Consider the following 24,821-nt stretch of genomic DNA (forward strand, 5'->3'; position numbering starts at 1 on the left):
TTATTCCCTTTATATTCGACGAGAAGCCAGTCGGGACCTTCATACTGAGTAGGCATTGAAAGAATATTTCTTTCTCTTCTTTCGTAAGAGCGTAGCTGGCAGGACCTTCATACTGCTTCGGAGGCATGCCCTCTTTTTCGTGCAAGCGTTGCACGTCCTCTCGTGCCTCAGGTGTATCTTTTGTCTTCCCATACACGCCCAAGAAGCCTAGCAGGTTCACGCAAAGGTTCTTCGTCACGTGCATCACGTCGATCGAAGAGCGGACCTCTAGGTCTTTCCAGTAGGGTAGGTCCCAAAATATAGATTTCTTCTTCCACATGGGTGCGTGATTCTCAGCGTCATTCGGAACAGCTAGTCCGTCGGGACCCTTTCCAAAGATTACGTGTAAATCATTGACCATAGCAAGTACGTGATCACCGGTACGCATGGCGGGCTTCTTCCGGTGATCTGCCTCGCCTTTGAAATGCTTGCCTTTCTTTCGACATTGATGGTTGGTCGGAAGAAATCGACGATGGCCCAGGTACACATTCTTCCTGCAGCTTCCCAGGTATATACTATCGGTGTCAAGTAAACAGTGCGTGCATGCGTGGTATCCCTTGTTTGTCTGTCCTGAAAGGTTACTGAGAGCGGGCCAATCGTTGATGGTCACGAACAGCAACGCCTTTAGGTCAAATTCCTCCTTTTTGTGCTCATCCGACGTACGTACACCGTTTCCATTCCACAGCTGTAAAAGTTCTTCAACTAATGGCCTTAGGTACACATCAATGTCGTTGCCGGGTTGCTTAGGGCCTTGGATGAGAACTGGCATCATAATGAACTTCCGCTTCATGCACATCCAAGGAGGAAGGTTATACATACATAGAGTCACGGGCCAGGTGCTGTGATTGCTGCTCTGCTCCCCGAAAGGATTAATGCCATCCACGCCTAAAGCAAACCATACATTCCTTGGGTCCTTTGCAAACTCATCCCAGTACTTTCTCTCAATTTTTCTCCACTGCGACCCGTCAGTGGGTGCTCTCAACTTCCCGTCTTTCTTACGGTCCTCACTGTGCCATCGCATCAACTTGGCATGCTCTCCGTTTCTGAACAGACGTTTCAACCGTGGTATTATAGGAGCATACCACATCACCTTCGCAGGAACCCTCTTCCTGGGAGGCTTGCCGTCAACATCACCAGGGTCATCTCGTCTGATCTTATACCGCAATGCACCGCATACCGGGCATGCGTTCAGATCCTTGTAGGCACCGCGGTAGAGGATGCAGTCATTAGGGCATGCATGTATCTTCTCCACCTCCAATCCTAGAGGGCATACGACCTTCTTTGCTGCATATGTACTGTCGGGCAATTCATTATCCTTTGGAAGCTTCTTCTTCATTATTTTCAGTAGCTTCTCAAATCCTTTATCAGGCACAGCATTCTCTGCCTTCCACTGCAGCAATTCGAGTACGGTACCGAGCTTTGTGTTGCCATCTTCGCAATTGGGGTACAACCCCTTTTTGTGATCCTCTAACATGCGATCGAACTTCAGCTTCTCCTTTTGACTTTCGCATTGTGTCCTTGCATCGACAATGACCCGGCGGAGATCATCATCATCGGGCACATCGTCTGGTTCCTCTTGATCTTCAGCAGCTTCGCCCATTGCAGCACCATCGTGCACATCGTCTGGTGCATCTTGATGTTTAGTAGCATCACCGTATTCAGAGGGCACATAGTTGTCATCGTACTCTTCTTCCTCGCCGTCTTCCATCATAACCCCTATTTCTCCGTGCCTCGTCCAAACATTATAGTGTGGCATGAAACCCTTGTAAAGCAGGTGGGTGTGAAGGATTTTCCGGTCAGAGTAAGACTTCGTATTCCCACATATAGGGCATGGACAACACATAAAACCATTCTGCTTGTTTGCCTCGGCCACTTCGAGAAAATCATGCACGCCCTTAATGTACTCGGAGGTGTGTCTGTCACCGTACATCCATTGCCGGTTCATCTGCGTGCATTATATATAATTAAGTGTGTCAAAAATCATTACAGAACATCATGAATAGATAATTAAGTGACCAAATTAATAGAAGTTCATCATCACATAAAACCAAAGTACATACATAGTTCTCATCTAACAACATAAAGCTCTGCAGAGCATCTAAATTAATTAAACCATACATTGAAACTATGTAAAACATTTTAATGCGAAAACAAATGCGATCATAATCGCAACCAAGGTAACAACTGATCCAACGGCATAATGATACCAAGCCTCGGTATGAATGGCATATTTTCTAATCTTTCTCATCTTCAAGCGCATTGCATCCATCTTGATCTTGTGATCATCGACGACATCCGCAACATGCAACTCCAATATCATCTTCTCCTCCTCAAGTTTTTTTATTTTTTCCTTCAAGAAATTGTTTTCTTCTTCAACTAAATTTAACCTCTCGACAATAGGGTCGGTTGGAATTTCTGGTTCAACAACCTCCTAGATAAATAAAATCTATGTCACGTTGGTCGGCATAATTTTCATAAACAATAAATGAACCAATAGTTATGAAAAGATAATATATACCACATCCGAATCATAGACAGGACGAGGGCCGACGGGGGCGGATACCAAAACCATCGCACTATATAAGATGCAATAATAAAAGTAAGAAAATAATACAAGTAAGAATATTTTTCCTTTTAGAAAGAAGATAAGAACAAGAGGCTCACCACGGCGGTGAAGACGGGGACGGGGCGTGATGGACTGCTAAACCTAGACAAATATTGAGGAAAATAGAGGTTGGAGGTCGAGCTTGGAGAGGAGAAAGCTTAAGTAGTGTGGCTCGGACATTTCATCGAACACCTCATGTGCTATGGAGGTGAGCTAGAGCACCACAAAGCCCCCCCTCGCCGGCAAGAGAAAAACAGAGCACTGGTGTGCTCTGCTCGCGAGCGAGGGGGTATATATAGGCAGCACTATTGGTCCCGGTTCGTGGCATGAACCGGGACTAACGGGTAGCCATTGGTCCCAGTTCATGCCACCAACCGGGACCAATAGTGGTGGGCCAGGAACCAGGCCCATTGGTCCCGGTTCGTCCAACCAACCGGGACCAAAAGGTCTGGACGAACCGGGACCAATGGCCCACGTGGCCCGGCCGGCCCCCTAGGCTCACGAACCGGGGCAAATAGCTCCATTGGTCCCGGTTCTGGATTGAACCGGGACTAATGGGCTGAACTAGCCTGGGCCATTGTCGAATGCATTATTATACTAGTGTACGTAGCTCCTCCTTTCATTCCCGAATGCATTATTATATCAAATTGTCTAGCACACGGGAATGAAGGAGAACTTATCTAATATGAGCATTCAATAAGCCAAACCAAATCATAAAATAAGCAAAACCAAATCATAAAATAAAGTATAGTATTCAAATTAGCATGCATTCAATAATTATAAGCAAAAGTACATCATCTCTCTTGGTGTCCGTACATCGTCGAATATTATCACTAATACAACTAGAACCGTAGCGCCCGACGGGTATCGACGCGGGCGGTCGACACCCAAAGATAAGGAACCATCATAGGATCATAGCTCCAGTGAGATCCCTGAAGAACCTGCCAGGTATTGTCGAACCTGCCCTCCAATGCAACCATGTAGCGACGGACGTGCTCGTCCTCCTCGCTGACACGGTGACGTACCACCTCCGCGGTGTCCGGATGCCTCACCACCGTCACTGGCCCACGCGACCGCCACCAAACAAGGATCGGGTCAACAACGGGCTGCCTCCTCACCAACCTACGTCCCCCGGAAGGTAGCACCTCCCAATACCAGCCCGGCGGAGCCCAGTCCCGAACATGGCCCTGACCAAGCAGGACTCCACCGCCGAGTCGACGACGACGAGGATGCGGGATAGGCATCACCGACGTCGATGCGGGAACTACTTCTATATATAGTTTAATAGAAGTAGTTTTATTAATTAAATCAACTATCTAGTTCAACTACTAAGCACTTACTATAAATAAATAAGTAGTACTTACTAAAAACAAACTACTTCTATATATAGTAAAATAAATTAGTTTATTAAATCAACTAGCTAGATCAACTATATATATAAACTACTTCTTATTTTTTTCCCTTTTCTAAATACTATGAACAAAAAAATCATTAAAATTCTATGAACAAAATTAATTACTACACATCTAATCTAACAAAAAAAATTAATCTAACAAAAAAAATCTATGAACTACATATCTAAATTACTACACATCTAAACTAACAAAAAAATCTAATTAATCTAACAAAAAAATCTAACATAATATAAACAAATTAATTACTACACATCTAATCTAACAAAAAAAATCTAATCTAACAAAAAAATCTATGAACTGCATATCTAAATTACTACACATCTAATCTAACAAAAAAAATCTAATTAATCTAACAAAAAAATCTAACATAATATAAACAAATTAATTACTACACATCTAATCTAACAAAAAAATTCTAATCTAACAAAAAAATCTATGAACTACATATCTAAATTAGTACACATCTAATCTAACAAAAAAATCTAATTAATCTAACAAAAAAAATCTAACATAATATAAACAACTTAATTACTACACATCTAATCTAACAAAAAAATCTAATCTAACAAAAAAATCTATGAACTACATATCTAAATTACTACATATCTAACCTAACAAAAAAATCTAATTAATCTAACAAAAAAATGACGGTGGCCGGCGTACGGCCGGAGAAGGCGACGGCGAGGTGCTCACGTACGGCCGGCGACGGCGACGGCGAAGGCGACGGCGAGGTGCGGAGTGGGGCGGCGACGTCGTCGAGAGGCGGCGCGGGCCGGTGCGGCGACGTCGATCGGGGCGCGCGGGCAGCGACGGTGCGCGGGCGGGGCTGGGCGGGGCGGCGCGGGGCGGCGACGGCGTCGGGGCATGGCGGGGCATGGCGGCGACGACGTCGGGGCGGGGCGGCGACGGCGAGGTGGCGGCAGGGAGACGCGCGGCGACGGGAGTAGAGCAGGATAGATCGAAGTCGCGCTAAGTGTTGTATATATAGCAACGGCTTTGGTCCCGGTTCGTGGCATCAACCGGGACCAATGCCCCCTTTAGTCCCGGTTGGAGCTACCAACCGGGACCAAAGGTCCCGGGACCAAAGGCCTCTTTTCAGCAGCCCAAAGGGCGGGAAACGAAGACCTTTGGTCCCGGTTGGTAGCTCCAACCGGGACTAAAGAGCGGCATTCGTCCCGGTTGATTCCACCAACCGGGACCAAAGTGCGGCATTGGTACCGGTTGATGCCACCAACCGGTACCAATGGACCCGTCTAACTACTTTTTTATTTTCTGCAGCTGTTTTTTTGTTGATTCTTCCTGCAGCTGTTTTTTAGTCCCACCTCGCCAAGCGAGAGGCACTCGCAGCTGTTTATAAGCCCTGAGTGCAGAGACGATGATGAAGAGGCTCAATGCTCCTGCACGTTGGTTAGCTTCAAGCCTTGAGGAATACGGTAGACTGCACAGAGCTACGTGCAGTGCAGTTGACACTATTCCAAAAGGCTTGAAGCAAATTAACAAGCATTACCTCTTTTTTATTTTTAATGACTTATTACAACTCAGAAATAAAAAGAAAAAAATAAATATAGCAGAAAAGAAAAAAAACTATATAGAAAACAACTCGGAAATGAATTGAAGCAAAAAATAGTTGTGATTAACTGTACTAAAAAGGAGCATAGATGCTTATTTTTAATGACTTATTACAACTCAGAAAAAAGAGAAAAAAATAGCTGTGATTAACTTTACTAAAATATGAGCATAGATGCTTATTTTTAATGACTTATTACAATTCAAAAATAAATAGAAGAAAAAATAGTTATGATTAACTTTACTAAAAAATGAGCATAGATGCTTATTTTTAATGACTTATTACAACTCAGAAATAAAAAGAAAAAAAAATAAATATAGCAAAAAAGTAAAAAAACTATATAGAAAACTACTCAGAAATGAATTGAAGCAAAAAATAGTTGTGATTAACTGTACTAAAAAGGAGCATAGATGCTTATTTTTAATGACTTATTACAACTCAGAAATAAAAAGAAAAAAAATAGTTGTGATTAACTTTACTAAAATTTGAGCATAGATGCTTATTTTTAATGACTTATTACAATTCAAAAATAAATAGAAGAAAAAACAGTTATGATTAACTTTACTACAAAATGAGCATAGATGCTTATTTTTAATGACTTATTACAACTCAGAAATAAAAAGAAAAAAATAAATATAGCAAAAAAGAAAAAAAACTATATAAAAAGCTACTCAGAAATGAGCATGGATGCGCTTATAGAGGAAATTCAAATTAAATTCATAACAAATTTCAAGAGAAATTCGTATGAATTTAGCCTAAATTTCCTATATAAGGGCTTCTATTTTCATTTTCAGAGGAGCTCAATAAGGCAGAGAGGGAGGGGCTTATAAACCGGTCTGATTCACCTTCGGTTGGCGAGGTGGGACTAAACTTTGGCCGCAACGAGGACCAACCCTTTAGTCCCGGTTGGTGGAATGGACCGGGACTAATGGTCGTCCTTTGATTCCAGTTCGGGCCAACAACCGGGACCAATGGTGATGGGTCAGGAGCGAGGGCCATTGGTCCCGGTTCGTCCCACCAACCGGGACCAATAGGTCCAGATGAACCGGGACCAATGACCCACGTGGCCCGGCCGGCCCCTAGGGCTCACGAACCGGGTCCAATGCCCCCATTGGTCCTGGTTCTGGATTGAACCGGGACTAATGGGCTGGACCGGCCTGGACCATTGGCCCCTTTTCTACTAGTCGATCTCCCTCTCTCTTTGATCATGGCTTCGGCTGGCCCAGGCGACCCTTATCTCCATCTGGACACTTTGTCGCTGGTGGTCATGCCAATGCATGCATGGATGCAATGCATTGCCGATGTGCTCCTCAAAGGCCTCGACTTTGTGGCGGGTGTGGTGGAGCAAACGGAGCGGCGCTTTGACATGTCGTGCTACAAGGTGTGGCTACGCACTGACGACCCTGCGCGCATCCCGGCTAGTAAGATGCTACTGATCGAGGAACCATGGCAGCTGGCTCGTGCTCGGTGGTGTTCTGCGCATCGCCGGCTCTCCAAGACACCGCGGTACCCTATGGAGGTCGTTCGCCGCCCTGGATGTGGAGGACGGTGACAATTCATCGCCCTCCCCGCCACCTCCGTCCGACGAAGTGCCGGCATAATATTTTGATATTGACGAAGTCAACTACAGGTCAAAATGCTTAAGTCGTAACGGTAAAGAAAAATGCTTAAGGTGCTATTTTATTTATGGCAAATTGGCTGACACCTTTTTTGGCACATATGAATTGTGTCGGGAATGCAGCCGTCAAAGAAAAAATGTGCCTGGAGGGCTAAACTGAAACCGAATTCTAAAAATATAGGCATTTGGCTGCCACAAGAATTAGAAACATGAAATTTTAATTCGGAGGTGTGCGCCCTGTACGAGCTAGCCTATATTCGGCGCTTAAGGCGCCGAATAGCATTTAGCGTACCTCCTTCACTGAAAGAAAAAGTTATGTACCTCCTACAGGTCTCGTTATGGGCTGCGGCCCAGAGCGCACTGTTCGGTTGCTCGCTTTTTTTTACTCATTGGCTCACATTTTGTTTCTTCGGTTTTCTCTTCTGCTGCTGTGTTGTTCACTGAAAAAACTGTTTTCTGCTTTTCTAAATATAAAAAATGCAAGTTTAGAAAAAGTTCGCAATTTTTTTAAAAAAGTAGTTTTAAAAACATCACGAATTTGAAGAAAGTTCGTGAATTAAAAAATATTTGGATTTAAAAATTTGTTAATTTGAATTTTTTCACTAATTTGCAAATTTTCAAGAATTATCAAAGCTCGTGAATTTTTCAAACCTACAAAAGTGAATACAAAAGCTGTGCGCACTGTTCAATAATTAAAAAAATAAAAGGAAACTAAAAAAGAGAATACAAAAGTAGAAATAAAAGTAAAATGCAAAAATGAAAAACCTACAAACCGAACAAAAACTAGTGAAACACAATCATAGACAAATTAGCCAAAGTAGAGTAAAACGTAGAAATGACAGGCAAAGAAGAAAGTGGACGAAACTTCTACAATTTTCATAAAATCATGCACAGTTATCCCACTATATGGGCCAGCCAGTTTGAAAAATATGCAACGATCCCATGAAGAAAATAGTGCCATAACTGCCTAATACACCCTCCGTTTCAAAATATAGTGCTTCTCTATCCCCGTGATTCAACTTTGACCATAAATTTAACCAACGAGACCGACTGCGGTGGGAGCAAAAGTTATACCAGTGAATTCATATTTAAAAGAAGTTTTCAATTATATAATTTTTTCTCCCGCCGCAGTCGGTCTTGTTGGTTAAATTTATGGTCAAAGTTGAACCTCGGGAAGCATGGACACACTATATTTTGGAATGGAGGGAGTAGGAAATCTCTGAGGAGGTCTCCTAAAAAATTCTGAAACGACAGCAAAAGGTTTGCCCCATCTATTCATTAAGAAGGGAATAGAGTTTGTGTTACAAGGGTCCCTCGGAGGCATGAAAATTTATTCTCGCAATATTAAAGCCCCTAATCTTTTTAGACCTGTGACTACCCAAAGCTTGATTTCCTAGATGACAAAGTTAAGAAAGATTGGGGGCGGGGTGCTTTTGTGGTGGAAAATCCTAGCAGTTCTCTCATCTCTACTCCTAGTGGAGCAGTTGGTAGCCTGATACGGTTTTTTTTCGTTCGGTTTTATTTCGTTTCACCACCCACCAGCCCCTCCCACTGGTTTTCTCCCTCCCATTAAAAAACCAAATTCCATTAAAGGGGATCTTGTTTCGTGCTTCCTTTGGTAGGTGTTGATTCAATTCAATCATGTGAACAATAAGTAATTAAAAATTCAGAAATTGCACCATATATATGAGACCATCTTCCTAAAAGACAAACATAAGATTTTTCTCGATAATCTTCCATAATAAAATAAGATATTCCTTCATACAAATCACTAATCCTGCGCTCTATGCTTGACAATCACAATTTTCATATGGGCGTACGCATCCGAGCGCCCTTGCGGAGGGACGTCATGCAGGATACCATGGAAGATGTATTGGCTGGGCCTAACTATCGAGAATGACAGGGCATGGATCACGGCGTCGAGGACGACCGTGGCGGGAGGCAGGTCTTCAGACGGCCATGTGGACGCTGGCATATTATATTTTTTTGGTCAGTCAAATAAAGAACCAGACAGGCTACATTCTCAAATCAAGTGTGTCCATTTAAATGTCAAGAAATTTGTTAAGGGAATGTGTCCTACATTACTCGGTAGTCTTCGTCATCATCGTTTGTAGCAGTCATTCATGCGAAAATAATTTAGAAACTAAGCACTAAATCAATTTGGAAATCAAACCATTGATGCAATTATTTAGCTAGACAGTTAATTACCTATCAAATTAATTATCTCCATTTAAATAGAATTTTTTTTTGCGCACCAAATCAATTTGGAAATCGAGTCACTAATGCACTTGGTAGCCTGGTATGGGTTATTTTCATACGGTTTTATTTGTCCCACCTCCCACCACCCCCTTCCACTGGTCCCCCTCCCCTCTCATTAAAAAAGTAAATCCTATTAAGGGGCATCTTGTTTTGTGCTTCCTTTGGTAGCCGTTGATTCTGTTCTATCACGTAAACATTAAGTAATTAAGAATTCAGAAATTGCACCATATATATGAGATCACTTCCCTAAAAGACAGACATAAGATTTTTCTTGATAATCTTCCATAATAAAATAAGATATTGCTTCACAAAAAATTGTTAATCCCCCCCGCTATGTCATTTATTATTATCATTATCTCTACTATTAATTGACAGTCACAAGTTTCCTATGGGAGTATGCATCCGCGTGCTCCTGCTGAGGGACGTCGTGCATGACACCATGGAAGATGTCGTGGCCGGGCCTAACCCTGGCACGATGCTCAAGCATGACAGGGCGTGGATCACGGCATTGAGGACGGCCGTGGCGGGAGATGGGTCGTCAGACCGCCATGTGGATGCGGTCATTTTACATTTCTTGTTAGTCAAATAGAGAGCCAGACGGCTACATTCTCAAATCAAGTATGTCCGTTTAAATGTCAAGGAATTTGTTAAGGGAATGTGTCCTACATTACTCAGTAGTTGTCGTCGTAGTTGTTTGTAGAAGCCATTCATGCGAAATAATTTTGAAATTGAGCACTGAATCAATTTGGAAATCAAACCATTGATGCCATTAATCAGCTAGACGGTTAATTATGTATGCAATTAATTAGGTCCATTTGAATAAGAATTTTTTCACAGCAAATCAATTTAAAAATTGAGTCATTAATGCAATTAATTAATTTGTTAGACAATTCTTTATGCCTACATATAATTAGAAGTAGGGATTGTTTCCAATTAGTCATTTTGAAAGCGCTCGTGGGCAAGAACGATCAACCGACTCTCGGCTACATGGCCAAGCATCGAGCACCGCTTGCCAACATGGACAATGGCCACCACGCGCTCGTGACATGGGCGGCCTAGCGTTCACCAAGACGGATGAAGTCTATGCTCCGCGGGATGTCCACAAGCTGATGGTTGCCAAAATGTTCGTGGGTGAGGACAACACGACACAACACTGGCCAGGTGGTTCATGCTATAATAGAAAGGAAGAGTGTTCCAAGAACAAGAAGGAAAAAGAACTAAAGCCACCAAGTGGTGCATGGTGTTGGAGAAAGAAAGAATGTTCCAAATAATAAGAGAAAAAAAAGAAACAGTATGCTAGGAAATAAGTAGGAACGAGAAATATAGTTGGCGAGGAAGGAGAAAGAAGAAGATGAGGCGTCGATGATGAACACACTAATGTTAACGTGGTGCTGGTTGGCGCCAATGAAACGGGTTAGCGAAGAGGCAAGGAGTAGAAGATGTAGGGAAAGACGAGGAAGAAAAGAATGACAATTATCCCTTCTAGCATATGTGGCATGGAGGTGAAGCTTATTGGTGACTAGGAATACGTCTCGTTGCCACTTCCCTCCAATGTTAATTTGCGTTTGCAAAGTTGAATGGACTTCTGAGAATGATCTCTGTAGTTATTTTTTGTTTTATGTCAATAGCATGTGTTAGTTTAACCCACTCTATTATATTGTAAACATGAAAATTTTCATCCTTATTGTAATGCACGGCGAAGATGAGGTGGACGTCATCTGCTTTTAAAGGAGGTGGCTCCAGTGAGAAAAAAATGAGAAATGTCTCACTACGACGGGAACTTGTGAGGTTCCGACGGAAAAAGAGAAGGTGTGTCATTGGATGAGGGTTTTGTGTTGAACCCGGGTGTTACAGATATTGCGGATAGACCATAGCAACGCACGGGCGTTCAGCTAGTTCCAAATAGTCCGCGACACGAGCATAGTGAGGAGGCCATAACTTTCCTGTTGGGCGCCGCAATATCAGAGTGGTGTATCCACCAATCCTTGACGTTGTTTTCCAAGTGCCATGTGGAAGTGTCAATGTTCTCAAGGTGTAGCTTGCCAATACCAGAGCCGTTCATCTACCAATCCTCGTCGGTCTCCTCATTTTTGCGTGGATGTTGTCCCACTCAGTATCTGGCCTCCAATACGTCATGCTATACTTTACGACTGCCTCCTATTAAGTTATTGCAATAGGCCTTCACATTGACATGAAGGACGTCTGATTGACTTTAATTATTTTTTATGTTTGCACCAGGTAACTAAGTATGTTTTGTACGACATAGATTACTCCAATTTAAGCATTATTGAAATCCTGTTCTGGCTGAGAAAGAAGTTGGAATTATACATCCATGGACGCCCGAAGAGAAGAAAACTTTCTGCAGATGCTTGCTACATTAGGTAAGGATAACTCCAAATTCCAACAGCTTCCTTCTGAATTTATGAACCAGGTTGAAACTATGGAGCAGGGCAAAGACTAAACTGAACTTCCTTCCGAAAATGTGTTCGACTCATTTTTTTTTTGTTGAAGAGATATAAAATTGCATTGCACAATAACCAGAGCATTTTTCAGGTACCTTCGACGCCGAGTTATCTCCATATATATTACTCTTCATATTAAGGATCCCAGATCATCATAACCAACTCCTAGAATAAAGGTGAGCTACTATCAAACAGACAATCCATCTATCTAACAAGTGATGAAGGATGCGTGCCCATGACTGAAATCTAGCAAGTGTCCCGGGCACATTTCAACCGATTTATCCTCCTGAGTCCCGATTGATAATTAGCATGACGTGACGGTGTTTATGAGCACATGGGATCACTAGAAGAACGAAATCAGTAGCCAGAACCCCGAGAAAGAAGATGCAGCTTGCAGCAACCATGTGATGAACGCCAGGACGACCGAAAGCGCAAACTGCCGGCAGGCCAGCCGCGAGTATGCGTTGCATAAGTTCACATCCCACATGAATAAAATTGTCAGGCTCGCGGAGGCACAGGATCCGAAGAACATGAAAATCGCCAAGACCTGCAATGCATTCACAATTGATGTGTTCACTCAGATAGACCTTTGCTAGCTCAAGATTCCAAGAACTGCTCGAGTAAAAAAAATGATTTCACTGGGTTTTTTTTTTTGCGGGGTAAGGTATTTGGACTGTGCTTGTGAGATGTAACAACTTTGGCTGACAGAAATGACAGCAATTAGTTCTACTTCTAACACGGAAAAAGAACCTTCGATAAACTATACCGTTGGTTAACAAATAAGTCATGCAAAGCATATTGGTTGTTAATTTTTTTTGCTCAAATGGACAATTCGTTGGCAAAGTTTGACGGAGCACCTGTGCCAACAGGCTACCTTATTCTCTTAGAGGGAGGCAGAACAAGAACTTGGCCAATAGAGAAGCATGAGTTGCACACTTGCACTTATCCCGAATTTATTTTTTCTTAAGAACTAAAAAAAAAAACAGCCTGGTGCACGTAGAAGTCTAAGAACGCAACAGCTGTACCGCTAAAAAATTTGGGTTTAATTGCTTCAGTTAATTCAGACGTAGCTCATGGACAATAGAAGACACAGAGCGAACGACTTACCCAGTCAACTATAACAATGAACAATAGATTATCCCGGGTGTGAAGATCCTTTCTATTCCTAGAGCAAAGATATCCTTATAAGCAAGGCGCGAACTCCACATAAGCTGCAGGATCAACGCTATAATCAAGTACCTGAAATAAAAGGAGACTACACTCATTAGATGATTGATGAGGTCAACAAAACACACTTGAGTTCCGGCCCAAGCAATTCTGAAGAGTAGTCAAGAAATTAAATACTTTATGCAGTTCAATAGTCTCAATGACATGAACTTGTGTGAAAATATAAATCGTCGGCACACACCAGCGCAGTCAAGACATGTGACATGTTGACACATAAAACCTAACTTTTAACAATTCTAATATGATATTAATATTATTATGGGAGAAAAAACTGCAGGTAAATGAAAATTATATGGCTCGTTACACGTACCCTCACAAAAGCACATCCACAAAGAAAACATGTCCAATATTCCAGTTCCATTTTTGAACAAATAAGGAGTTGATCACAGAAAACATTAATAGAGGACAACAAAGGATAACAGAACACTCCAGTTTTTGTTATGGAAAAGAACACCCAAGTTTAAGTAAACTCCCGAGTAAATAGCATAAAACTACTACTTTACAGGTTAGGGTTCCAAAAAACTATCAAATATTTTTTTTCGCTGATAACTACCAACTCAGGGGTCGGCTGTTTCAAAAAACCCAAATTCCTCGTTGCTAACATTTTAAACCGGTTTATGACAGGTCGGGCCCGCTCCTAAACAATCCGTTTGTTGACCGTTTTGTTTGACCGTTTATTTATTGTAGGACCCACATGTAAGAGGTTTCTTCTTCCTCCTACTTTTTCTTCTCTCCTCTTGCATCTCTCTTCTCTCCTCCTTGCCCGAGCTCTCACCGACGGCGACCTCCACCACGCGCCGCACCCAGGAGCAAGGGCTGCCGCGAGCCGCGCCATGGAGCAAGGCGAGCAAGGGCTGCACCATGGGGCCGCGCCAGGAGCAGGGTTGCCCCGCCCAGGAGTAAGCAGCAAGGGCTGCCGCGTCCAGGAGCACGGGCTGCCGCGCCCAAGAGCAAGGGCTGCCACGCTCCATTGCCAGGGTTCAGGTCGACGCGCCCAGGAGCACGCGTTGTCGCGGCCGAGCGCCATTGCCAGGGGCTCGGGCTCGGGCCGCCGCGCCCAGGAAGAGGGAGGGGAGAGAGAGGTCGCGCAGCTAGGACTTCATGGCGGCTCCAGGCGCTACTTGCCGGCAGAGGAGGCAGCGGCCGATAGGAGCTCCGCGGCGGCCCTTACTGCACGCCGACGGCTGCGGCGGCGCAGCTCCTCTCGGGCTTGAGCAGGGGAGGGACCCGATTGTTTTTTATTTAAGTCTGCAGGGACCTGATTGCTTTTTTCAAATTTTACAGGGACCTGATTGCTTTTTTAATTTTTTTATTAAATTATGACAAAGAGACACTGACATGTGGTTCCCACATGTCAGTTAACAGTCAAACAAACGGCCAGACAATCAGTTTGCTTACATGCGGGCCCCAACTATCATAATAACGATCAACAGTAAAGCACTGGACGATTAGAGTTTTTTGAAATAGCCGACCCCTGACTTGGTAGTTATCAGAGAAAAATAATTTTCGATAGTTTTTTGGAACTTTAGCCTGTAAAGTAGTAGTTTTATGCTATTTACTCTAAACTCCCCAGATTCTTGACAATTGAACATAAATATGTACGATGTCAAGTTTGTAGTCCTCCTGCAAATAAGCATGAACTCGGTGATGGAACGAAATCCACTGCATAAACCATCCTAGAACTCCAATAAGGAAGTCGTGTAATGAAGTCTCATATCCTTCCTTCTCCTTTTGGAGGGGCAGATTCCGCGAGGAAGATCGAGGGCATATTGATGTTTGGCTCAAGGCTCTTGTTACACCGCATGGCTGATCGCGGTGGCCTCTACCCCACCCCCCCCCCCCCCCCCCCCCACTTGTAAATATTCTTCCATAAACTTACTAAGTACTAGTTGGTGGGTGACAGGACAAATACCAGTTAATAATTTTGAGAGCATTGAAGGTAGTCATGGAGATATTTGTCAAATGAGAGCATTGAAGTTTTAAGCCTAGAAACTTTTGGGGCGAGCTCAACTTGCAAGCATGTGCTAAATGTGAACCCTTGTAAGCAAAACCAGTACTCCCCTGCTTGCAGTGGCGGAGCTACCACAAAAAAACTGGACGGGCCACATAGTATAAACTGTGCTATGATATTAAAAATCACAGATAGTATAAACTGTTGTATATGAGTTTTAACATGGTCCCTCTTACCCCCTCTTTTCACATGAGAAGTAAAGATTATAAAATAGATCTTAGCCGTTGATCTCATTAATGAGTGGCTTGATTAACTCTTATCTTCTTAGCTCATATGTAAAAAGAGAAGGTAAGAGGGGCCATGTTAAAATTTTCCTACATTATTACAGATTAGACTTCAGATACAACAGTTTTTGCTCTAAACCTGGGCGGGCCACGGTCCTTTTAGCCTTGCCGTGGCTCCTCCAGTGGCTTCCTACCCAACCCAAGACCAAAGCCTTGAAAGACCCGAACTGAAACATTGTTAATGCTCGATCGGCAGTGCCAAGACACTGGAAATCTATGGAGCTCCAATTGAGCCGTAGGGGAGGGATGCCATCTCAAGGACTCCGACCAAAGTAACGTGGCCTTGTCCTCCAAGCCCAGATCAAACACAACAGAGGGAGGACACTCACATAGCTTGCTACTACTTGAGTGATGCTCATGGATTTGCAAGAAAACACACGAATGGGGAGGACATTCTACAGTAGAAAAAAAGAAGTAGCATTTGCGGGGAATGAAATTAGTAGTAGGGTGAGGGGAGGGACTACGCGTAGGCGCTTTAGTTGGAGTAGCCCAAGCCGGAGACCAACGAGAAGACGGAGGCGGCGGCGAAGACGCACTGCGACAGCCGTGTTGGGCAAATAAGCCACGGCCATGTACTGGGCATAGTCTGGCAAGTGTGTGCATGCCCGAGCGTGTGCGGCAAGTGTGCGTGCGTGCGTGAGTCTGTTGACTAGAGTAGCGGGAGGTTGCGTAGCGATGGGTTGCAGCCGGCCGTGTAGGACGCGTTCATGCGCGTCATGGGCTGAGCTTGCGGATCGTGGCCGTTGGAGAGTGGAGCGCGGCGTCGTGCGTGCGCGTATGCGTATAAGACTCCCTCCTGTGTACTGGTTCAGCTGTGGGTGCAAGGACGTGGATTTTTAAAACATCTGCACCCAGGCTCTGCTATCCTGGGTGTTTAATATTTCTTTAAGATCTGTGCAACACAACTAACTTTCTATATGAAATTTTCTCTTTTTTGTTTCTCTTGCATAGAACATGTCTTGAACTTCAAACCTTTGCAGCGTGGCAAAGCCTTCTATCTAGAATCTAGGATAAATCTAGAAAATCATAATTTGTATATTTATGTTTGACAAAAAAATCTGAGCGATTTATCCTAGATTCTAGATAGAAAGCTTTGCCATGCTACAAAGGTTTAAACTTCAAAACATGTTTTATGTGAGAGAAACAAAAAAGAGAAACGTGTTTGCACGAATCGCGATGCACATAATGGATGGCTAGATAGGGAGGGCCTGGGTGCAGGTGTTCTATTATATGTTTTCGGTGCAGTTCGTGTTGCGGGAGAAAAATTTGCCGTTCGCGGGCGTTCGAGCGCCGGGAAAACCACCACCGTGTCCACTGCAGCTTCCTCTTCCTCATTTCTTCTTCAGTCTCTGTGAGAGAGAGAAGTATAGAGAGCTCCGGCGAGTGAGGGAGAAGGTCACGGCAACAACAATTGGCATCAGAGCATCGGGTTCGGAGGAGCTCGCCGGCGATGGCGCTCGTCCCGTACGGTGGCGGAGCACGGTGATGTCGTGCGTGCGGGGAGCACGGCGGCCGCGGCGGACCTGCGTGGTTGCGCAGAGGCTGCGGTGGCGCGGCGTGGCTCGGCGGAGAGAAGACCGAGCTCCTGGACACGCCGGATCGGCCGCGTTGATCGCGTCGGAGCGCGATCATGGCGCAAGCTGGAGGCGTGCAGAGCGTGGCGAATAAGCCGCGGCGGCGAGCCGGGCGCGACCGGTGCATGTTATGGGTGCGCACTGGACGCGTCGGGACCGCGAGACTGGACCGCGCCGAGGCACTGGACCTGGTTGCGCAGATCGCGTACGTGCACGGCGGGAGCGCGGGAACGTGGGGAGTGCGCGCGAAGGGCGCGACGGTCGCGGAGACGAGGAGGCCGCGAAGAACCTGCGTGGTGGCGCAGAGGTCGCGGAGGTCGCGGCGGCTCGGCGTAACAACCGTGAAGGCGCTTGTGCGGGAGACGCAGTGGAGGATTCCATGGCGCCAAGACGACGCCGACGAGGCAGGGCTCGTATCGGCAGGTCGTGCGGCACCGCCGTAGCTTAGGAGGTGATGTTGGAAAAATAAGCCACGGCCATGTACTGGGCATAGTTCGGCAAGTGTGTGCGTGCCCGAGCGTGTGCGGCAAGTGTGCGTGCGTGCGTCAGTCTATTGACTAGAGTAGCGGGAGGTTGCGTAGCGATGGGTTGCAGCCGGCCGTGTAGGACACGTTCATGCGCGTCATGGGCTGAGCTTGTGGATCGTGGCCGTTGGAGAGTGGAGCGCGGCGTCGTGCGTGCGCGTACGCGTATAAGACTCCCTCCTGTGTACTGGTTCAGTTGTGGGTGCAGTTTGTGCTGCGGGAGAAAAATTTGCCGTTCACGCGGCGGGCGTTCGAGCGCCGAGAAAACCACCACCGTGTCCACTGCAGCTTCTTCTTCCTCCTTTCTTCTTCAGTCTCTATGAGAGAGAGAAGTACGAGAAAACCACCACCGTGTCCACTGCAGCTTCTTCTTCCTCCTTTCTTCTTCAGTCTCTATGAGAGAGAGAAGTACGGAGAGCTCCGGCGAGCGAGGGAGAAGGTCATGGCAACAACAAGCCGCAGCACCATGCCGCTCTATGTCCCCGGGCTCCCCGCTACGCGCTTCATCCTCTGCCTCGGCTCTGCTTGCTGCAGAGAGGTGAGGCGGAGACGCCGATGGAGCCCTTCCCGGCGTGGATCTGTGGCAGTTGCTGAGCCTAATTGGTTTGGTGTCAATAATTGGCATGCCAACCGTTAGCAAATCTAAAAATTTGGCGCTCAATTGGTTGGCTATCAATTGGTTCTTTCTCACCTCTCAAAAAGTTGCTAATTTTTGACAACTTTTAGTTTTGCCAAATGTTGTCTTGCCAAATATTGGGAATCCCAAACTTTGGCAACAAACCAATTAGCTTCGCTGTGTGCGCTTAGCTCGTGTGGGGAAGAATGGGAAAGGTGATGGCTGTGAGCGGGAGGTGGCTATAGCACTTGTTATGTGCGCAGTGCGCTTGGCTTGGGGTAGACCAGATGCGAAAGGTGATGGCAGAGCAGGGTACCTCTGCGCGGTGGTTTTCGAGATACAAATGGAACACAAGTAATAACTCAACTGAGTAACCACATCGTACGTACATTGGTTTCTCACCTTTACTCCTCGTCCCAACGTGTCCCTTGTCAGTCCTCTTATTATCTTGCCCGCAAAAAAAAAAAAAAAAACTGTCCGCATGCATTCGGGCCAACCCAAAACCCTACTCCCTCTCCCGCGTTCTCACCCGGGCTCAACCGCCCACGTTCACGTCGTTGTAGAGCGGTCGCTTCACAATGACGCCAGCCCAGAGCGGACGCGGCCTCTAATTGGCGCAGACATTGAAGCGCCACGCCAGTCGAGAGAGTTGTCAGTGTCGTGTCCCTGGCGATCGCTTCTATTCAATTCCAGGGCAACATTTGTTGTACGGGACAGCACAAATATCTACCACGCCCGTTCGTTGTATGCCGGCATTAAGCAGGCTCGCCGACCAAGGAACCAACTCCGGCACCGCGCATTGCCGCACCTGGATGATTGGCCTCATCGGAATCCACTATTTAAAGGTGGCCACTCCACACCACAACACATCTGCTACACATCCTCCTCCTATGATTCATATCCGCCATGGCCGCGAGAGGGCACACTCTGTGGGATACTCTGTCGTCAGAGATGAAGCACGAGATGTCACATATTTTGATTGCATATGATGTTTATCTTTTATACATATTATTTTGCTTAGTTCAACGATAGCTTTATAAGATGATCCCTTACTAAAATTTCAAGGTATAAGTGTTCTCCCTGAGTATGCACCGTTGCAACAATTCTTCGTGCTGAGACACTACGTGATGATCGAGTGTGATAAGTTCTATGTTCAAATACAACGGTTGTAAGATAGTTTTGCACACGCAGAATACTCAGGTTAAACTTGATGAGCCTAGCATATGCAGATATGGCCTCGGAACACTGGAGACCGAAAGGTCGAGCGTGAATCATATAGTAGATATGGTCAACATAGTGATGTTCACCATTGAAAAGTACTCCATCTCACGTGATGATCGAACATGGTTTAGTTGATTTGGATCACGTGATCACTTAGATGATTAGAGGGATGTCTATCTAAGTGGGAGTTCTTAAGTATATGATTAATTGAACTTTAATTTATCCTGAACTTAGTCCTGATAGTATTTTGCAAATTATGTTGTAGATCAATAGCCCGCGTTGTTGCTTCCCTATGTTTTATATGTGTTCCTAGAGAAAACTAAGTTGAAAGATGATAGTAGCAATGATGCGGACTGGGTCCGTGATCTGAGGTTTATCCTCATTGTTGCACATAAAAATTATGTCCTTGATGCACCGCTAGGTGACAGACCTATTGCAGGAGCAGATGCAGACGTTATGAACGTTTGGCTAGCTGAATATGATGACTACTTGATAGTTTAGTGCACCATGCTTAACGGCTTAGAATCGGGACTTCAAAGACGTTTTGAATGTCATGGACCATATGAGATGTTCCAGAAGATAAAGTTAATATTTCAAGCAAATACCCGAGTTGAAAGATATAAGTCTTCAACAAGTTCTATAGCTAAAAGATGGAGGAGAATAGTTGAAGCAGTGAACATGTGCTCAGATTGTCTGGGTACTACAATCGCTTGAATCAAGTGGGAGTTAATCTTCCAGATAAGATAGTGATTGACAAAGTTCTCTAGTCACCATCACCAAGTTGCTAGAACTTCATGATGAACTATAGTATGCAAGGGATGACGAAAACGATTCCCGAGCTCTTCGCGATGTTGAAATCGACGAAGGTAGAAATTAAGAAAGAGCATCAAGTATTGATGATTGACAAGACCACTAGTTTCAAGAAAAGGGCAAAGGGAAAGAAAGGGAACTTCAAGTAGAATGAAAAGCAAGTTGTCACTCCCGTGAAAAAGCCCAAAGCTGGACCAAAGCCTGAAACTGAGTGCTTCTACTGCAAAGGAAATGGTCACTGGAAGCGGAAATACCCTGGATATTTGGTGGATAAGTAGGATGGTAAAGTGAACAAGGGTATATTTGATATACAGTTTATTGATGTGTACCTTACTAGTGTTTATAGTAGCCCCTGAGTATTTGATACTTGTTCGGTTGCTAAAAATTAGTAACTCGAAACAGGAGTTACATAATAAACAGAGACTAGTTGAGGGTGAAGTGACGATGTGTGTTGGAAGTAGTTCCAAGATTGATATGATCATGATCGCACAACTGATACGTCTCCAACGTATCTATAATTTTTTATTGTTCCATGCTATTATATTACCCCTTTTGGATGTTTATGGGCTTCATTTTACACATTTATATCATTTTTGGGAATAACCTACTAACCGGAGGCCCAGCCCGTATTGCTGTTTTTTTTGCCTATTTCAGTATTTCGAAGAAAAGGAATATCAAACGGAGTCCAAACGGAATGAAACCTTCGGGAGCATGATTTTTGGAACGAACGTGATCCAGAGGACTTGGAGTGCAAGTCAAGAAGCAATCGAGGCGGCCAGGAGATAGGGGGGTGCGCCCACCCCTCTTGGGCGCGTCCCCTGTCTCCTGGGCCCCTCGAGAAGCCACCGACATACTTCTTCCTCCTACATATACCTACGTACCCCGAAAACATCTAGGGAGCCATCGAAACACAATTTCTACCGCTGTAACGTTCTGTATCCGCGAGATCGCATCTTGGAGCCTTCGCCGGCGCTCCGCCAGAGGGGGAATCGACCATGGAGGGCTTCTACATCAACACCATAGCCCCTCCGATGAGTTGTGAGTAGTTTACCACAGACCTTCGGGTCCATAGTTATTAGCTAGATGGCTTCTTCTCTCTTTTTGGATTTCAATACAATGTTCTCCCCCTCTCTTGTGGAGATCTATTTGATGTAAACTCTTTTTGCGGTGTGTTTGTCGAGATCCGATGAATTGTGGCTTTATGATCAAGTTTATCTATGAGAAATATTTGAATCTTCTCTGAATTCTTTTATGTATGATTGAGTTATCTTTGCAAGTCTCTTCGAATTATCAGTTTGGTTTGGCCTACTAGATTGATCTTTCTTGCCATGGGAGAAGTGCTCAGCATTAGGTTCAATCTTGCGGTGTCCTTACCCAGTGACAGAAAGGGTTGCAAGGCACGTATTGTATTGTTGCCATCGAGGATAAAAAGATGGGGTTTATATCATATTGCTTGAGTTTATCCCTCTAGATCATGTCATCTTTCTTAATGTCTTACTCTATTCTTATGAACTTAATACTCTAGATGCATGCTGGATAGCAGTCGATGTGTGGAGTAATAGTAGTAGATGCAGGCAGGAGTTGGTCTACTTGTCGCGGACGTGATGCCTATATACATGATCATGCCTAGATAATCTCATAATTATTCGCTTTTCTATCAATTGCTCGATAGTAATTCGTTCACCCACGGTAATACTTATGCTATCTTGAGAGAAGCCACTAGTGAAACCTATGGCCCCCGGGTCTATCTTTTATCATATAAGCTTTCAATCTACTTTTATTTGCATCTTTACTTTTTGCTTCTATATTGTAAAATACCAAAAATATATTTATCTTATCATACTATCTCTATCAGATCTCACTTCCGCAAGTGGCCGTGAAGGGATTGACAACCCCTTTATTGCGTTGGTTGCGAGTTCTTTATTTGTTTGTGGGACTTTTGAGGAGCCTCATACTGGATTGATACCTTGGTTCTCAAAAACTGAGGGAAATACTTATGCTACTATTTCTGCATCACCCTTTCCTCTTCAAGGAAAACCAACGCAAGCTCAAGACATAGCAAGAAGGATTTCTGGCGCCGTTGCCGGGGAGGTCTTCGCTCAAGTCAAGACATACCAAGTACCCATCACAAACTCATCTCCCTCGCATTTACATTATTTGCCATTTGCCTCTCGTTTTCCTCTCCCCCACTTCACCTTTGCCGTTTTATTTGCCCTCTCTTTCCCAATCTCTCTCTCTTTTTCGCTTGCCTTTTTCTGTTTGCTTGTGTGTTGGATTACTTGTTGCCATGGCGCAAGATAATACCAAATTGTGTGATTTCTCCAATACCAATAATAATGACTTCCTTAGTACTCTGATTTCTCCTCTTAATGATGTTGAGTCTTGTGAAATCAATATTGCTTTGCTGAATCTTGTTATGAAAGATCAATTCGCCGGCCTTCCTAGTGAAGATGTCGCTACTCATCTAAACAACTTTGTTGATTTGTGTGATATGCAAAAGAAGAAAGATACGGATAATGATATTGTTAAATTGAAGTTATTTCCGTTTTCCCTTAGAGATCGTGCTAAAGTTTGGTTTTCGTCTTTGCCTAAAAATAGTATTGATTCTTGGAACAAGTGCAAAGATGCCTTTATCTCTAAGTATTTTCCTCCCGCTAAGATTATCACTCTTAGGAACGATATTATGAATTTTAAACAACTTGATCATGATCATGTTGCCCAATCTTGGGAAAGAATAAAATTGATGATTGGCAATTGCCCTACTCATGGTTTGAATTTATGGATGATCATACAAAAAATTTATGCCGGTTTGAACTTTGCTTCTAGAAATCTTTTAGATTCGGCCACGGGAGGCACGTTTATGGAAATCATGTTAGGAGATGCTACAAAACTTCTTGATAATATTATGGCTAATTATTCTCAATGGCACACCGAAAGATCTTCTAGTAAAAAGGTGCATGCTATAGAAGAAATCAATGTTTTGAGTGGAAAGATGGACAAACTTATGAAGTTGTTTGCTACTAAAAATACTCCTCTTGATCCCAATGATATGCCTTTGTCTACTTTGATTGAGAATAATAATGAATCTATGGATGTGAATTTTGTTGGTAGGAATAGTTTTGGAAACAATGCTTATAGAGGAAACTTTAATTCTAGACCGTTCCCTAGTAATTCCTCTAATAATTATGGAAATTCCTACAATAATTCTTATGGTAATTTTAATAAGATGCCCTATGATTTTGAGAATAGTGTGAAATAATTTATGATTTCTCAAATGAATTTTAATGCTTTGCTTGAAGAAAAATTGCTCAAAGAAAAATTGCTCAAAGTTGATGACTTGGCTAGGAACGTTGATAGACTTTCGCTTGATGTTGATTCTCTTAAAACTTAGATCTACTCCTCCTAAGCATGATATCAATGAGTCTCTCAAAGCAATGAGAATTTCCATTGATGAGTGCAAGGAAAGAACCACTAGATTGCATGCTAAGAAAGATTGCTTTGTAAAGGAGTGTTCTTCCAGTTTCCATGAAAATAATGATGAAGATCTTAAAGTTATTGATGTGTCTCCTGTTAGATCTTTTTTTGGAATATGAATCTTGATAATAATGGGACTGGAGATGAGTCAACTTTATTTAGAAGGCGTCCAAAGAATTCAGAGTTTTTAGATCTTGATGCTAAATTTGGTAAAAGTGGGATTGGAGAGGTCATGACTTTAAATAGTATTGAACCCACTATCTCGGATTTCAAGGAATTTGATTATGATAATTGTTCTTTAGAAAGTTGTATTTCCTTGTGGCAATCCGTTGTTAATTCTCCTCATGCTTATAGTCAAAATAAAGCTTTTACCAAACATATCGTTGATGGCTTGATGCAATCTTTTAATGAAAAACTTAATTTGGAAGTTTCTATACCTAGAAAACTTTATGATGAGTGGGAACCTACTATAAAGATTAAAATTAAAGATCATGAGTGTTTTGCTTTGTGTGATTTGGGTGCTAGTGTTTCTACGATTCCGAAAACTTTATGTGATATTCTAGGTTTCCATGATCTTGATGATTGCTCTTTAAATTTGCACCTTGCGGATTCCACCGTTAAAAAGCCAATGGGAAGGATCAATGATGTTCTCATTGGTGCAAATAGAAATTTGGTGCTCGTAGAGTTTTTATCGTTCTTGATATAGATTGCAATCTTTCTTGCCCTATTATTCTTGGTAGACCTTTCCTTAGAATGTTTGGTGCGATTATTGATATGAAGGAAGGGAATATTAGATTCCAATTTCCATTAAAGAAAGGCATGGAGCACTTTTCAAGAAAGAAAGTCAAATTACCTTATGAATCTATCATGCGAGCTACCTATGAATCAAGTATCAAAGATGGTACTACTTTAATCTATCTTCGCTTTTATGCCTAGCTAGGGGCGTTAAACGATAGCGCTAGTTGGGAGGCAACCCAATTTTCTTTGTTTATTTTGTTTTTGTTTCTGTTTAGTAATAAATTTTGCATCTACTTTCTGTTTAGATGTGTTTTCATGCTTTAATTAGTGTTTGTGCCAAGTAGAACCTATAGGATAACCTGTGATGATAGTTGATT

General features: G+C 43.6%; 1 pseudogene; it reads right to left on the minus strand.

Annotated features, from left to right (window-relative positions):
• Positions 1-12,308: 12,308 nt before the first annotated feature.
• On the minus strand, positions 12,309-18,092 carry LOC123066468 (CASP-like protein 5B3; annotated as a pseudogene).
• Between the last annotated feature and the right edge of the window lie 6,729 nt (positions 18,093-24,821).

Source organism: Triticum aestivum, chromosome 3B, assembly GCF_018294505.1.
Source record: "Triticum aestivum cultivar Chinese Spring chromosome 3B, IWGSC CS RefSeq v2.1, whole genome shotgun sequence".
Classification (NCBI taxonomy): domain Eukaryota; kingdom Viridiplantae; phylum Streptophyta; class Magnoliopsida; order Poales; family Poaceae; genus Triticum; species Triticum aestivum.